A 15,669-nucleotide genomic window follows, 5' to 3' on the forward strand; every position below is an offset into this window, starting at 1 on the left:
TGCCATTGCAATTAGATCGAGATTCTGGCGTTGAGGAATCCGCAAAAGACTGGCGGGACTTCCCTGGTGGTTCGGTGGTTAGGACTGTGCTTCCAGTGCAGGGGGTTCAGGTTCAGTCCTTGGTTGGGGAAGTTCCACATAGCCAAAACAATAAATAATAGATAAAGTCTTTATTAGTTCTAAAAAGCAAGCAGAAAACCCCAAAAGAGACCGGTGTGATTTAGTCCAGCACATCAATGCGAACTTAAATTGCAGTCGTCTGAATTGTCCCGAATCTCCTCAGTCATCAGGCTTAATTCTTCATCATTATTCACCCTTCCCCTGCAGCGTTTTCTTGGATTAATTCAGTCAAATGGTTACTTATCATGGTCCCACACTGTGAGTTCGGCATCATATAAAAAACACGAAATAATATATCAAAAAATACAAAACACAGAACCTGCCCTGCCTAGCATATGTCATGTTAGTGGACAGAGTACCAATGTTTGGGCCCAGTATGAGTGAATTAACACACACAGGACACCCAGCTGTGTGACAGGGGGCAAGTCAGTCCATTTCCCTGAGGCTTTTTCTTAACCATAGAATTGAGACAGATAATAGTGTTGGGGTGCTGATAGATGAGATAATGTATCTCTACTGTAGCAGTTTAATGCATTCTTATCAAGGAGAGCATTCTGGTGGGAAAGTCAAGGCCAGTACCATTAGGGCGGCACAGTGTGCGTCCTCAATAGCAATGATCGAGAGCAGTGTTTTTTGTAAAGGTATGTTCTACAGAATCCTAGCTCCCCAGGCTTTTAATAGCTGTATGGGGAGAAAGTTACCAATTTGAGGACTTCTTAGATAACCAAAGTGAATTTCTACATTGCAGGACTGGTCAGATCTTTTAATATGCTGAACGACTTTGTGAATCTCATGTTGGAGATTTGGAAGTAAGTGGGTGAGGAATGAAAGGGCAGTATTTCCAAACCCTATTTGCTGAAGAATTATTGTTTGGTGGGGGGACTTTTGTCTTGTGAGACACATTCAGAAATGGTGGAATGTCATGCAAAAGCTTATATTCAGAGCGGTGGGAGATTTCAGAGAGGGCAATTTTGTACAGGAGACCAGAAGTTAAGTGGGGTCTCTTGGAATGATTCAGGGCTCCTGGAGACAGTAAACTTGCCCTAATTATCTGTTCCCTCAATGTCCAGATCACAGTAGATATTCAACAAATATCTATGGCAAGGATATTGACAGATTATGATTTGAATGATTTGATGACGGCATGGAGGCATTCTGATGGAGGAGGGTGGCCGGGAGAGGCAGTGATGCAGCAGGAATGGAGGTGGCTCCCTGGTGAGTCAGTGGATAAGCCAGTCTGAGTGGGTGGGGGTGCTGTTTGGAGAAGGGGGAGGGCAGTGGGGTTAAGCAAAGGGGAGGCAGATTGTGCTGGACCTTGAACATCCGGCAGAAAGCTTGGAATGGCAGACACAGGGCGCTTTGCTTTCATTCCACGACTGGAATGAAAAGCAAAGTTCAAAGGTTAGCTTTTTAGTGCTACCTAGAAGGGACCGTGTGGAAAGCCTGGATGCTTGCCTGGAAGTGGTTGCCATGTCCAGGAGGCAGTGATAAGGTCCAGTGTCGTGGAGCGGGCATGGAGCTCAGCCAGAATGAAAGGATGACGACACATCAGATACGTGAATGAAAAAATGAGAATGACTCGGTGACTCAACAGAGAAGGATGAAGGTATGAAGAACTGCAGATGGTGTAGCAGAGAAGGCAGGAATACGCAGTGCCCTCCCCACCCCACCCTCCCGCCCCCCAGAGACCTAGATTCTGGTTTCCACTGAGGTCCTAGCTGTGCCAGTTTATTGAGCAAGTCACTAAGCTCCTATGTCATCCGTCCATATTGTGTGACCCCCTGAAGAACTAGAGAAGTACCACGGAAGGTTATGGCCACAGTCACGAGAGGGGGGGGTGGGGCAGGGAGGGGGAAGGACACGAGTGTTAACTCTTGAGATCTGCTGTTGGAGATGGGCTATGGGGAGAAAGATCTGGTCTGGAGCTCAGTGGATTTTTTGACAAAATTCTGTAGTGTCTTCCCTTTGAAAGGCTTTCATATTTGCCCTCTCGGGGCCCCACTTTGCACCAGCCTCATTTTGCATCCTTGTCTCAGCATCTATGTCATATCAGGCCTTCTCTTTTTCCTTCCTTTGCCCTAATCCAGGGTTTTCAGACCCTGCGCAGGTATGAAAGTGAACTGGGAAGCCTGAAGAATGTTGTGGGGCTGTCACATGGAGCTTTGAATGGAGGCATCGATTTCAACAGAGTGTGGAGGGGGATGCAACTTACTGCTGCAGTCAAGTAGGAGGCTTTGTTTCATGTCTTGTTTGCACCTAAGATGTATTTTGGGATTAATTAATGTGCAGGGACTTTAATTCATGAGTATTTACTGAGATCACAACTGGGACAGTCAGCAGTTCTCCAATCATGCTGAGATGCTAAGGGGAAAGCAAGTGGTTGGCGTAGTACTTTAGACAGCGGATGGATGTGAGAAAGGAATGAGTAATCACTACAGACGGATTCCATATTTTGGGTTCGCCTGCCTCCCTCTATCGCTTCTTTCCCCTTCCTTTGTTCCTTCCTTCTTCCCTTTTAGTTTTTTTTTTTTTTTAAGAATTATCTTTTTTTTCCTTCAATATTTATTAATTTTTTCTTTTAATATTTATTTATTTATTTGGCTGTGCCACATCTTGGTTGTGGCACAGGGATCCTCAGTCTTTGTTGTGGCACGTGGCATCTTTATTTGTAGCATTCGAGATCTTTCGGTTGCAGCATTCAAAGGCTTAGTTGCAGCCTGCAGGAGGATCAGGTTCTCTGACCAGGGATCGAACCCGGGCCACCTGCATTGGGAGCGAAGAGTCTTAGCCACTGAGTCACCAGGGAAGTCCCCCTTTTAGTTTGTAAACATTTTGGTTAGACCAGAATATTCTGTACAAAAGTGTGCATCTGCGCTCCGTTGCTCAGTCATGTCTAACTCTTTGCAACCCCGTGTACTGTAGCCCTCCAGGCTCCACTGTCCATGCGATTTCCCATGCCAGAATACTGGAGTGGCTTGCCATTTTCTTCCCCAGGGAATCTTCCTGACCCAGGGATTGAACCTGAGTCTCTAGCATTTCCTGAATTAGCAAAAGTGCTGAGTATTAAACGTGTGAGAACCATTGCTCTTCCAAGTCTGCTTATCCCATCTCCTTGATATTTCTCCAGCTACTCCATACATGTTTTACTTCTAGTTAAGTACTAGGAACTTTAGTGCCCATACAAGCTTCTAGAGAGCAAATGTCATTTTTGTTCTCTTTCTTGGGTTTGCCTGTTCTATTCATTATTTCAAAGAATGAGTTTCCATTTGTTTTTCTTTTCCATATTATTGTTTGCTATCTTGTTGCAAATTTTATAATTAATGATCTTTTCCTAGGGTTTTTGTTGTTGTTCTTTGTTGTTTCTTATAGTTTTTTAGAATGTGTACTGAATTTACTTATTTTTTATTATTTGTTTTGGCCATGCCATATGGCTTGCAGGATCTTAGTTCCTCTACCACAGATTGAACCCAGGGCACAGCAATGAAAGGGCTGCATCCTAACCGCTGGACTGCCGTGGAGTTCCCTGAGTTTCCTTGGTTTTAGTATTTCTTGTTTAATAATGAAGGCAGATCAGTTTAGTTCAGTTCAGTTGTTCAGTCGTGTCTGACTCTTTGCCACCCCATGAATCGCAGCATGCCAGGCCTCCCTGTCCATCAGCAACTCCTGGAGTTCACCCAAACTTATGTCCATTGAGTTGGTGATGCCATCCAGCCATCTCATCCTCTGTCGTCCCCTTCTCCTCCTGCCCCCAGTCCCTCCCAGCATCAGGGTCTTTTCCAATGAGTCAGTTCTTCGCATGATGTGGCCAAAGTATTGGAGTTTCAACTTTAGCATCAGTCCTTCCAATGAACACCCAGGACTGGTCTCCTTTAGGATGGACTGGTTGGATCTCCTTGCAGTCCAAGGGACTCTCAAGAGTCTTCTCCAACACCACAGTTCAAAAGCATCAATTCTTCGGTGCTCAGCTTTCTTCACAGTCCAACATTCACATCCATACATGACCACTGGAAAAACCATAGTCTTGACTAGACGGACCTTTGTTGGCAAAGTAATGTCTCTTCTTTTTAATATGCTTTCTAGGTTGGTCATAACTTTCCTTCCAAGGAGTAAGCGTCTTTTAATTTCATGGCTGCAATCACCCTCTGCAGTGATTTTGGAGCCCAGAAAAATAAAGTCAGCCACTGTTTCCACTATTTCCCCATCTATTTGCCATGAAGTAATGGGACTGGATGCCATGATCTTTGTTTTCTGAATGTTGAGCCTTAAGCCAACTTTTTCACTCTCCTCTTTCACTTTCATCAAGAGGCCCTTTAGTTCTTCTTCACTTTCTGCCATAAGGGTGGTGTCATCTACATATCTGAGTTATTGATATTTTTCCCCGGCAATCTTGATTCCCACTTGTGCTTCTTCCAGTCCAGCGTTTCTCATGATGTACTCTGCATAGAAGTTAAATAAGCAGGGTGACAATATACAGCCTTGACGTACTCCTTGTCCTATTTGGAACCAGTCTGTTGTTCCGTGTCCAGTTCTAACTGTTGCTTCCTGACCTGCATATAGGTTTCTCAAGAGGCAGGTCAGGTGGTCTGGTATTCCCATCTCTTTCAGAATTTTCCACAGTTTATTGTGATCCACACAGTCAAAGGCTTTAGCATAGTCAATAAAGCAGAAACAGATGTTTTTCTGGAGCTCTCTTGCTTTTTCGATGATCCAGCAGATGTTGGCAATTTGATCTCTGGTTCCTCTGCCTTTTCTAAAACCAGCTTGAACATCTGGAAGTTCATGGTTCACGTATTGCTGAAGCCTGGCTTGGAAAATTTTGAGCATTACTTTACTAGCGTGTGAGATGAGTGCAATTGTGCGGTAGTTTGAGCATTCTTTAGCATTGCCTTTCTTTGGGATTGGAATGAAACTGACCTTTTCCAGTCCTGTGACCACTGCTGAGTTTTCCAAATTTGCTGGCATATTGAGTGCAGCACTTTCACAGCACCATCTTTCAGGATTTGAAATAGCTCATCTGGAATCCCATCACCTCCACTAGCTTTGTTTGTAGTGATGCTTTCTAAGGCCCACTTGACTTCACATTCCAGGATGTCTGGCTCTAGGTGAGTGATCACACCATCGTGATTATCTGGGTCATGAAGATCTTTTTTGTACAGTTTTTCTGTGTAATCTTGCCACCTCTTCTTAAGGGCAAATATATCCTGACACCAGCTTGGGTTGTGCCCTGCAGTTTTGTATGAAATATTTTGTTTCATTGCTTTAAAGAAAAGTAAAAATTAACGTTTTTTATTTTTCTCTTTTTTAAGGATTACCCAGGAATATTGCTTTTCCAAGTAGTTGAGATTATCATTATTTATTTATAATTTTATTGAATGTGATCAGAGAATGCAATCTGTAAGATTCCTACTTTTAAATTTGTTTATGGACTTGTTAAAAGGTTTTTTTTTTTTTTAATAGTCAAATATGCATGCAGTCAGTGTAAGGTGTGCCATAAATATTCATGGGAGATTATCTGCTTTATGTTTATTTTATATACCCGTGCATGCACATATATATGTCAGGTTTATTATTTGTATCACTCATTGCTTCTCAGTCCTTATTTTGTTATTCTACTGCTGTTCAGTTTTAAACAAAGTATAATAAAGTTGCTCACTCAAATTGTATTTTTATCCTGTTCTTGTAGTCTAAAAATGTTTGTTTTATAATTTTAATTGTATTTGTTGCAAACACATTTATGATGATTAGCCCTTTTCCCTAAATTATGTCTTTTTATATTCAATGGTACCCACTCCAGTACTTTTGCCTAGAAAATCCCATGGACGGAGGAGCCTGGTGGGTTGCAGTCCATGGGGTTAATAGAGTTGTACACAACTGAGCGACTTCACTTTCACTTTTCGCTTTCATGCATTGGAGAAGGAAATGGCAACCCACTCCAGTGTTCTTGCCTGGAGAATCCCAGGGACGGGAAGCCTGGTGGGCTGCCATCTATGGGGTCGTACAGAGTCGGACGCGACTGAAGTGACGCAGCAGCAGCATATTCTGTTTAGTGTGTGTGAACTTTTTTCTAGTGTGTGTTAATATTAACATTGTTGCTCTTGCTTTACATTTGTTTACATTTGTCTGGTGGTATGTTTTAGCCATCTGTTTTCAAATTTTATTAATACTGAGTATATATTGGAAACCACCTAAAACGTAGCTTACCTTTTTTTTTTTTTTGGCTTGCAATTTTAATGACTGTCAGACAATTGGAGATAGGAGACGACCAGAGCCTGAGCCAGAAAACAAGACTGGACAGAAGCACATTGGCAGCACCTGCTCTGGAAGTCAGGGTTCTGCAGAGAAACTGAACCATAGGTTAGAGAGAGAACAAGAATGAGCATGAGTGAGAGATTGATTCAGCCTAAGGTCTTGGCTCACACTTTTGTAGGGAGTGGTGAGTTTGAAATCTGCCGGGAGGTTGGAGATTCAGGTATGAGTTGATGTTGCCACCTTGAGTCTAGATCTGCAGGCTGGAAACTCAGGCAGGGTTTTTATGTTACTGTCTTGAGAGGATTCCTTTGTCAGAAACTCTCTTTGCTCCTGAGGCCTTTGACTGATTGGATGAGGCCCACCCACATTGTGGAGGGTAATCTGCTTGACTCAAAGTAAGCTGGCTTAAATGTTGTGTGTGTGTGTGCTAGGTTGCTTCAGTCGTGTCCAATTCTTTGTAACCGCATAAACTGTAGCCCACTGGTTCCTCTGTCCTTGGATTCTCCAAGCAAGAATACTGGAGTGGGTTGCCATATCCTCCTCTGGATGATTTCCCAACCCAGGGATTGAACCCACATCCTCTGTGGCTCCTGCACTGCAGGCAGAATCTTTGCCACTGTTCCACCAAGGAAACCCGACTTAAATGTCCCAAAATACCATCCCCAAATACCATCACAGTAACATCTAGACTTGTTTGACCAAATGACTGGGTGTCATAGTTGACACATAAAATTAACCATCGCCTCGGCATTGTAGAAGAAGCTGACTGAATGTGAATGGATAACTTCTAAAGCAAACAACATGTACAAACAGAAACAGAGCTAGAGATCAAGGACTTAGCATTAGGGAGTCAGCACAGTTGGTTTCCATTGTTTTCATTCAAAAACCCAAGTACTCTTATGCATTTGGTGACATTTATTATAGTGTGCTCTGGATTTACAACATGTATCCTGGTTTTACTCTTTTTAACATTTGTCAGTTTTTCTGTACACCAGAACTTCAGGTGGAAGACATTTCTTGAGAGTCTGCTGTTTCTTGAGCCTTATCTGTCTTGTAGCGGTTCTGTTTGTCCTGGGGTTATGAGCTGTAACACGTTAATCCTGCTCCGTGAAGTCCTTGCCTGCACACAGCCTACAGCTAAACAAATGCTGCTGCTCCACTGATGTTGCTGTGCTGATGGAGTGTTGCAGTGTAGACTCTTCCAGCCCCCATAGCAGCTGTCGACTTGGTATATATGGGAGGATGTGCAGAGTCTGTGTTGCATTGCTGTGCTGATGGAGTGTTGCAGTGTAGACTCTTCCAGCCCCCATACCAGCTGTCAACTTGGTATATATGGGAGGATGTGCAGAGTCTGTGTTGCATTGCTGTGCTGATGGAGTGCTGCAGTGTAGACTCTTCCAGCCCCCATAGCAGCTGTCGACTTGGTATATATGGGAGGATGTGCAGAGTCTGTGTTGCATTGCTGTGCTGATGGAGTGTTGCAGTGTAGACTCTTCCAGCCCCCATAGCAGCTGTCGACTTGGTATATATGGGAGGATGTGCAGAGTCTGTGTTGCATTGCTGTGCTGATGGAGTGTTGCAGTGTAGACTCTTCCAGCCCCCATACCAGCTGTCGACTTGGTATATATGGGAGGATGTGCAGAGTCTGTGTTGCATTGCTGTGCTGATGGAGTGTTGCAGTGTAGACTCTTCCAGCCCCCATAGCAGCTGTCGACTTGGTATATATGGGAGGATGTGCAGAGTCTGTGTTGCATTGCTGTGCTGATGGAGTGTTGCAGTGTAGACTCTTCCAGCCCCCATACCAGCTGTCGACTTGGTATATATGGGAGGATGTGCAGAGAGTCTATGTTGCCCTTTACAATCCAATATGGTTAACATTACGTATCTGTGGGTTCTGCATCTGTGGATATAGCAGGCTGACTGTACTACACCATTTTATAGAAGGCACTTGTGTATTTGCAGATTTTGATACCTACAGAGGTCCTAGAACCCAGTCCCTGGTGGATACAAAGGGATGGCTGAATATATTTTCAGACTTGTCTGCTAAATAAATCTTTTCAGCATAGCTTAGTCTAGTTACTATTTAATATCTCCAATTACCAGCAGATGTTTTATTCGAGTATAGTTGATTTGCAACATTGTGTTAGTTTCTGGTGTACAGCAAAGGGATTTAGTTATAAGTATACATATATATGGGCTTCCCTTGTGGCTCAGCTGGTAAAGAATCTGCCTGCAATGCAGGAGACCTGGGTTCTATCCCTTCGTTGGGAAGATCCCCTGGAGAAGGGAAAGGCTACCCACTCCAGTGTTCTGGCCTGGAGAATTCCCTGGACAGTCCATGGGATTGCAGAGTCGGACACGACTGAGCTACTTTCACACACACACACACACACACACACACGCATATATATATGTATATTTTAGATTCTTTTCTGTTACAGGTTATTACAAGCTAATGAATACAGTTCCCTGTGCTATATAGTAGCACCTTGTTTATCTATTTTATAGATAGTAGTGAATATATGTTAATCTCATACTCCTAAGTTATCCCTTCCCTCTTCCTCTTTGTTAATTGTAAGTTTGTTTTCTGTGTCTGTGAGTCTGTTTCTGTTTTTTAATATTTAATTAATTAATTTGGCCACCTCAGGTCTTAATTGAGGCACGTGGGCTCTTTAGTTGTGGCCCGTGGGCTCAGTAGTTGCAGTGCTTGGGCTTAGTTGCTCCGGGATCTTAGTTCCCAGACTAGGGATCAAACTAGCGTCCCTTGCATTGCAAGGCAGATTTTTAACCTCTGGACCACCAGGGAAGTTCCTATTTCTGTTTTGTAAATAAGTTCATTTGTGTTATTGTATAGATTCTACACATAAGTAATTTCATACAATTGTCTTTCTCTCTCTGGTATGATAATCTCTAGGTCCATTCATGTTGCTGCAGACAGCAAAATTTTCATTCTTCTTCATGGCTGAGTAATATTTGTGTGTGTGTGTGTGTGTGTGTGTGTACGTACATACACCACATCTTCTTTATTATCCACTCATCTATCGATGGACATTTAGATTGCTTCTTTGTTTTGGCTATTGTAAATAGTGCTGCTATGAACATTGGGGTGCATGTATCTTTTCAAATTACAGTTTTCATCTTTTCCAAATATTTGCCCAGGAGTGGAATTGCTGGATTGTATGGCAACTCTGTTTTTCATTATTTAAGGAACCTCCATGCTGTTTTCCACAATGTCTGCACCAGTTTACATTTTCACCAGCAGCTCCCTTTTCTCCACACCCTCTCCAGCATTTGTTATTTATAGACTTTTTAATGACGGCCATTCTGACCAGCGTGAGGATTAACAATATGGAGCATCTTTTCCTGCGCCTGTTGGACCTCTGCATGCCTTCTTTGGGGAAAGTGTCTATCTAGGTCTTATGCATGTTTTTTTATTAAATCGTGTGTGTTTTTTGATATTGAGTTGTATGAGCTTTTTGTATATATTGGAAATTAAGCCCTTGTTGGTCACATAATATACAAATATTTCCTCCCCATCTGTAGCTTGTCTTTTTGTTTTGTTTATGGTTTCCTTTGCTGTGCAAAAGCTTGTAAGTTTCCCGTTTGTTTATTTTTGCTTTTATTTCTTTTGCCTTGGGAGACTGATCTAAGAAAATATTGCTACAATTTTTGTCAGAGCGTCTTGCCCATGTTCTCTTCTAGAAATTTTATGTGCCATGTCAATTAGAAGCAACTGTATTAAACTACAGATAGTGCCTGGGCTTCCCTGGTGGTTCACAAGGTAAAGAATCCGCCTGCAATGCAGGAGAAGTGGATTCGATCCCTGGGTCAGGAAGATCCCCTGGAGAAGGGGATGGCTTCTCCCACCAGTATTCTTACATGGACAGAGGAGCCTGGTGGGACAGTCCGTTGGGGTTGCAAAGAGTCGGACACGACTGAGCAATTAACACTACACTGCTACTACAAGCAGTGCCTAGTGGTTAAGCACATGAGTTTTGGATTTAAATTGGGCCTGCCCGGATTCAAACCGAGATTCCAAGGCTTAGTAACTACAACTCAAATTACCTGACCTCTCTGAGGCTTACTTTTCCCTCTTGCAACATGAAGATATTAATCATGCTTGCGTCATACTCCTGTTATGAGGATTAAATGACATAAGGGTTGGTTATTTTCATTATAAAAGTGCTATTTTTTTCCTATTCAATGTGGTATTCCTTTTCTCCATGACAACTTCTAACTCATGTTTTGAAGAAACAGAAGTTGAGGCCATCAGTGGTGAAAGCCAAGCTCTTTCCCCAGTTATTTTGTTCCTGTCATTTCATTAACTTCTTCAATGAGTAGTTTTCTGCGTCTGTTATAAAGCAGGTTTTTTAATTTATTTTTTTGGCTGTACCAAGTCTTGGTTGTGGCATGCGGAATCTTTAGTTGTAGCATGCAAACTCTTAGTCGTGGCCTGTGGAATGTAGTTCCCTTAGCAGGGATCGAACCTGGGCCCCCCCTGCATTGAGAGTGTGGATTCTTAGCCATTAGATCACCAGCTGCCGATGTTAAGTCGCTTCAATTGTGTCTAACTCTGTGCAATCCCATAGACAGCAGCCCACCAGGCTCCCCCCGTCCCTGGGATTCTCCAGGCAAGAACACTGGAGTGGCTTGCCATTTCCTTCTCCAATGCATGAAAGTGAAAAGGGAAAGTGAAGTCGCTCAGTCGTGTCCGACCCAGCAGCCCTATGGACTGCAGCCTACCAGGCTCCTCCGTCCATGGGGTTTTCCAGGCAAGAGTACTGGAGTGGGGTGCCATTGCCTTCACCGTAGACCACCAGGGAAGTCCCTAAAATAGGTTAGAGGAAAGAAGTTCAAGAGAAAGAATTTATTTGCCATCCATGTCCATCATGGATACCTAAAATGTTGCTAAATTTAGAAACAAAATAGCCCATGTGAAAGAGGCTTCCCTGGTGGCTCAGATGGTAAAGACAAAATAGCCCATAGACATGCATATTTTGAACTCTGTCTTGGTTAGTGTGGTGCTGAGTTGCTGTCAGGCAAGCAGGCAAGTCTCGGTGCCATTAAAACCTGGTGCTGCTTGATGGTTTCCTCATTTGGGGTATGGTAGGAAAAAACAGTACTAGACTTGTCATCTCTTAGCAAATCTTGGCATTTCTGCCTGGCCCTCCCATCTGTTATCCTAATTGCTAGGATTACTGCTCAAAACTTTCCCTGCTCCATATAGTTCAAGATTGTCACGTATCATAATGATGTCCTCGTTGATTACAGAAGTCTTCGGTCAATGAACAATGAATGCATTCATCAAGTTGTTTCCACATCTGAGTTGTTTGTGGGACTGTATCCACTTGCTTGACTTTCAGATTCTGACTTTCTCCCTCTCTTTTCCAAGCTCAAACTCGGTAAGTAAAACCTAAGATATTGTCATTTCCTAAATAATCCAAAGAGAAGATCTGGCCAAATTTAAAAGCCCTCTGACTGCTGTATCAACTTGCCCATGCTCCTCTCCCTAATGGAACTTTAAGGAATAACCATCATTGAGTAGAGCCTCCATGTCATCTTGGATCTCACCGAACAGAGCCTTGATATGGTTATTTTTTTTTCCTGCATTGTTTGTTGCTCACTGGGTAAAGCACAGGCCTGGGCTTCATCTGACTGTGTTTTCACCTCGCAGAGGCAGTAATTAAATCTCTGACATTGTGCTGCCTTCAAGGAGTGTTCCAACTCAGGCTGCTGTATTAAACCAGCGTAGTTCTCCGTTCTCTTGGAAGGTAGTGTCTCATCTATGGACAGTGAATGATGGCGGTGCCAACTCTCAGAAGAGTCAGGGCTGGGACCCCAAGCATCTACTGTTCCTTCCATGCAAAGGGCCATTCTGAGTTTGCAAAGATGGTGTTTTTACCTGTTACCGCCCTCTCTGCAAATAACCTGAGCAGCTTCAGCACGGTGTGGGGGTTAGTACTTGCTCTCTGACCTTTGAGGACAGATCTGTTGAAGCTGGTTGCAGTTTGCAGCAGGATCTGTGGCAAATTGGAGCAGGCTCCACGCTCAGCCCCTGCCTCTCCCAGCACCCCGAGGTGTTATAGTTGATTCTGCTGGGAGCTGCCTTGAGGTGCATCCCAGCTGCCTGCTCAGCCCCCCTGAAGAATTTTCCGTGATGGCATTTGCTGGGTGTTTGACATCATTGTTGTAAAGGCTCACAGTTTTGGAGCAACTCCCACTCAAACCTTTCTGGTACCTCAGTGTCATCGGTTTTGGACTTGGGGGTTTGAGGTGTGTCTGGGGTAAATTTAGAAGCAAGAAGAAAGGGTGCTGAGCCCAATATCACCAAAATGGCAGAAATTTGTTCCAAGCTTTAGACCAACATTGGGGATTCCATAAAATCAGGGATAGTGCAGAATGAATGAAAGAAAGGAGGAGTAAATATCAAACAACCTGTTGACCCTTTCCCAGAAAAGTCAGGAACGTGAATTTCAGTGCTTTCGTGGTAACATGTATAAGCCAGGACAAAAGTACAAAAGCTATGAGTCTGTTAGGAAGGAGTTAAAAAAAATTCTCAACAGTTTCTCCTATCACCTCTACAAACATAGAGGCCAAGAGAAAATGCACACACATACACACACTCACATTCCAGCAAAGAACCTGTTTTGCAAGTTTTGCTGGTAAAAAGCAGGAAGGGGGTTGCTGGAGAGTCTTGTGAAAAAGCCTTAGGAGTATTCATAGAAGGTTTTTCAAAACTAAGTTTTCAGGGTAATTTTATCCTGCAGAGAGAGGCGCATGGACCACTGTAGGCTTTTCTTCAACTGCTTAAGAGCATTGTTAGACAGGGAGGGGCAGATTAACGGATGCCTATAATTTTGATCATTGTTTTCTGCAAAACAGCTCAGGCTTTGAAAAACGAAGCCATCATTCTTGGCAAGGTTTCTGCCAACAGCACAAATTATACCGTGCAGAGATCCAAAGCCCCTAAAAAGGTTTCATTAATGAACAATTTCAGAGGACTGTTTAAGTCTTCACCCGACAGGTAACGTTGGCCCGCAGGCAGGTGGGGTTAGGGTTTCCGTGGAGATTTATGATGTCATGCTTGAAAGAGCATGTCAAGACAGCCAATTTAACAAGTAGCTACTCAAAAAGTCCTATAGGCTGGAAGTAGCTGTTATGCAAATGACAAAAGAGTTTCACTGGGAAAAACCGTGAAAGAAAACCGTAGAGACATGGAGGGGGGTTTACCTGACAGCCCAGGAGATGACTCCGGAGTCCAGTAGAGACGAAACCTTCCAGAAGCTGAATTAGATTTTCTGCTTTAACTGCCATTTCACCTGTGGAGCTCCAGGTACAGGTAAATCTGGATTCTGTTTCTTCCAAGTTCTCGCAGAAAATTATCTGGAAACATTGTGAGGTCTGTTTCTCTGCATTGTTCTCTTGGCAGGAAGCACTGAATCAATAAGCATGGCTTTCCCACACCGAATGTTTGAGTGTTCCTGCTTCGGGGTGTGTTTTTCAGGGCTTTTTATTGAATGAACTGAGATTTTTGAATAGAGCTGAAAAACAAGTGATGCATTATGCATTATGCTGATTCTGCCCTGTGAATAACGCTATAAAAAATGCCTAGATAAGGGTTAGAAGGACGATCTGGGAACTGAGATATTATATATATTTGTGGATTATTCCCAGATGTTGGTTTCTTGCTCTCGCTCTCTTTTTTTCCTTTAACTCTTAGAACAGACCTGAAATTGGGACTGTGTGTATTTTTGTATTTTCAAGTTGCAAAATGCCCAAAATACAACCCATGGAATCATATAGAACTAGGTTTATGAACCTTATACTTTTTTTTTCTATTTAAATTGGAGGATAATTGCTTTACAATGTTGTGTTGTACACTTTTATTTAAGTGTGTCTGTATATTTTTCTCACAGCAACGTTTTACAAGACTAGAAAAATATCCTGTTTGAGATATCAGGGTTTCTGGGCATGAAGGAAGTAGGAATTGTAAATTCTAAGACAGATAAAGGCTTCTAGGGTGGGGGGATTGGTTGATAAAACTAGTTTTTAAAGCGTGCTTTCAGAAGGAAACCTCACTTTGGTGGTACGAGGTTTTCTGTTTGCATCGGTTACTAGCAAGCCTGAGTAAACAGTCTTGCCAGCGATATGGGTGTGATAACAATCGAAGGTAGCAGTGTGTCTGCGAAGTTGAATTAAAGGGGTTAGCTTGGGGGCGTCAGGCTGCCATGTGAATAGTTAGGTACACCAAGCTGAAAAGGCAATGAAAATCATTTATTTTTCTCTTTCATGCACCGCATAAGGTGAAAACACAGCGTTAAGAGTAAAGATACCTGTGAAATGGGGATTTGGGCTTTTGAAAGCAAAACTATTTAGGAGCACGTGGACAGGATTTAGCATATTTGAGAAAGCCTCCTGAAATTTGGCCATCCAATTATGTGAATTAACTCCAGCATTGATATCCATATTAAATTGTTGGATGACCACCCCAGTTACTGCAGAAAAGCTGTTCGAGTGACGGAGAACTCTGTCCCTAACATCACAACACCTGGGTGTTGAATCCGTCTCCTACCTGTGTCACTTTAGGAAAGTAAATTCGTGTCCTTAAGCCTCAGTTTTCTCCTCCCTGAGATGGGAGTGATAATCATGGTGTGGTGAGGACAAAATACGTGCAGCACAGTTCTCAGAATGCATGCTCCACGAATTAGCGGTTGTTTCTATTTACTACTTCTGTGGTCCTGAACTGTTGGTAACAGGGTTTCATCTTTCACTTCATCTTATCACTGTAACAGCCCAGTGAGATTAGTCCACTCTTTTAATTCCCACTTTACAGATGAAGAAACCGTGGCTCAGAGAGATACTGAGATATAGAACATAAGCTGTCCTTCTACATTTCCTGCTATTTTTTCCCCTCCTTTTAGAGATCTCTAAAAAAAAACAAAACAAAACATTAATGGGTTCCTGAAATGACTGCCTGAGGCAACTATTACTTCTGTTATAAAGTAATTAAAATACAAAATGTTAAGTGTGTCAAAGGAGCTGGGATATTCGTGTTTTTACATTAATTATATTTGTGGCACTTTTTCTAGACAGGCTAGAGAGAAGTGATATTATTTTACTTTTTCCTGGCAGCTATTGATAGAGCTTCTCCCTTCAAAGACTTACAGGGTTGACTCTTACCTGCTTGCGATGTTTCTGGGCCCTGCAAGAAGAGTCGGGTTTTGCTGTTACCTGAGCAAGAAACTAAGTCACCGGGAGGTTGTGGGAACAGCCACAGGGAGCCAGGGTCGGACACACTGT

General features: G+C 42.9%; 1 protein-coding gene and 1 long non-coding RNA gene across 21 annotated transcripts in view; one reads left to right on the forward strand and one right to left on the reverse strand.

Annotated features, from left to right (window-relative positions):
* LOC109567946 (uncharacterized) overlaps window positions 1-15,634 on the reverse strand; it is a 28,509-nt gene extending 12,875 nt beyond the window's left edge. Inside the window, exons 1-2 of the long non-coding RNA XR_002182145.2 lie at window positions 15,550-15,634; window positions 13,600-13,910 (exon numbers count right to left, since the gene is read on the reverse strand). This is a non-coding gene — a long non-coding RNA (uncharacterized lncRNA). The remainder of the gene's footprint in view (window positions 1-13,599; window positions 13,911-15,549) is intronic.
* Window positions 1-15,669, forward strand: part of KIAA1217 (KIAA1217 ortholog) — a 436,407-nt gene that overhangs the window by 112,391 nt on the left and 308,347 nt on the right. The window contains exon 1 of one of the 20 annotated variants that reach the window (XM_070802065.1): window positions 13,569-13,708. The exons of the other annotated variants lie outside the window; for them this stretch is intronic. The gene's annotated coding sequence lies outside the window, so the exon portion shown is untranslated. Of the gene's footprint in view, window positions 1-13,568; window positions 13,709-15,669 lie in introns of those variants that run through there. 20 annotated transcript variants of the gene reach the window in all.

The sequence above is a fragment of the Bos indicus genome, chromosome 13, assembly GCF_029378745.1.
Source record: "Bos indicus isolate NIAB-ARS_2022 breed Sahiwal x Tharparkar chromosome 13, NIAB-ARS_B.indTharparkar_mat_pri_1.0, whole genome shotgun sequence".
NCBI lineage: Eukaryota > Metazoa > Chordata > Mammalia > Artiodactyla > Bovidae > Bos > Bos indicus.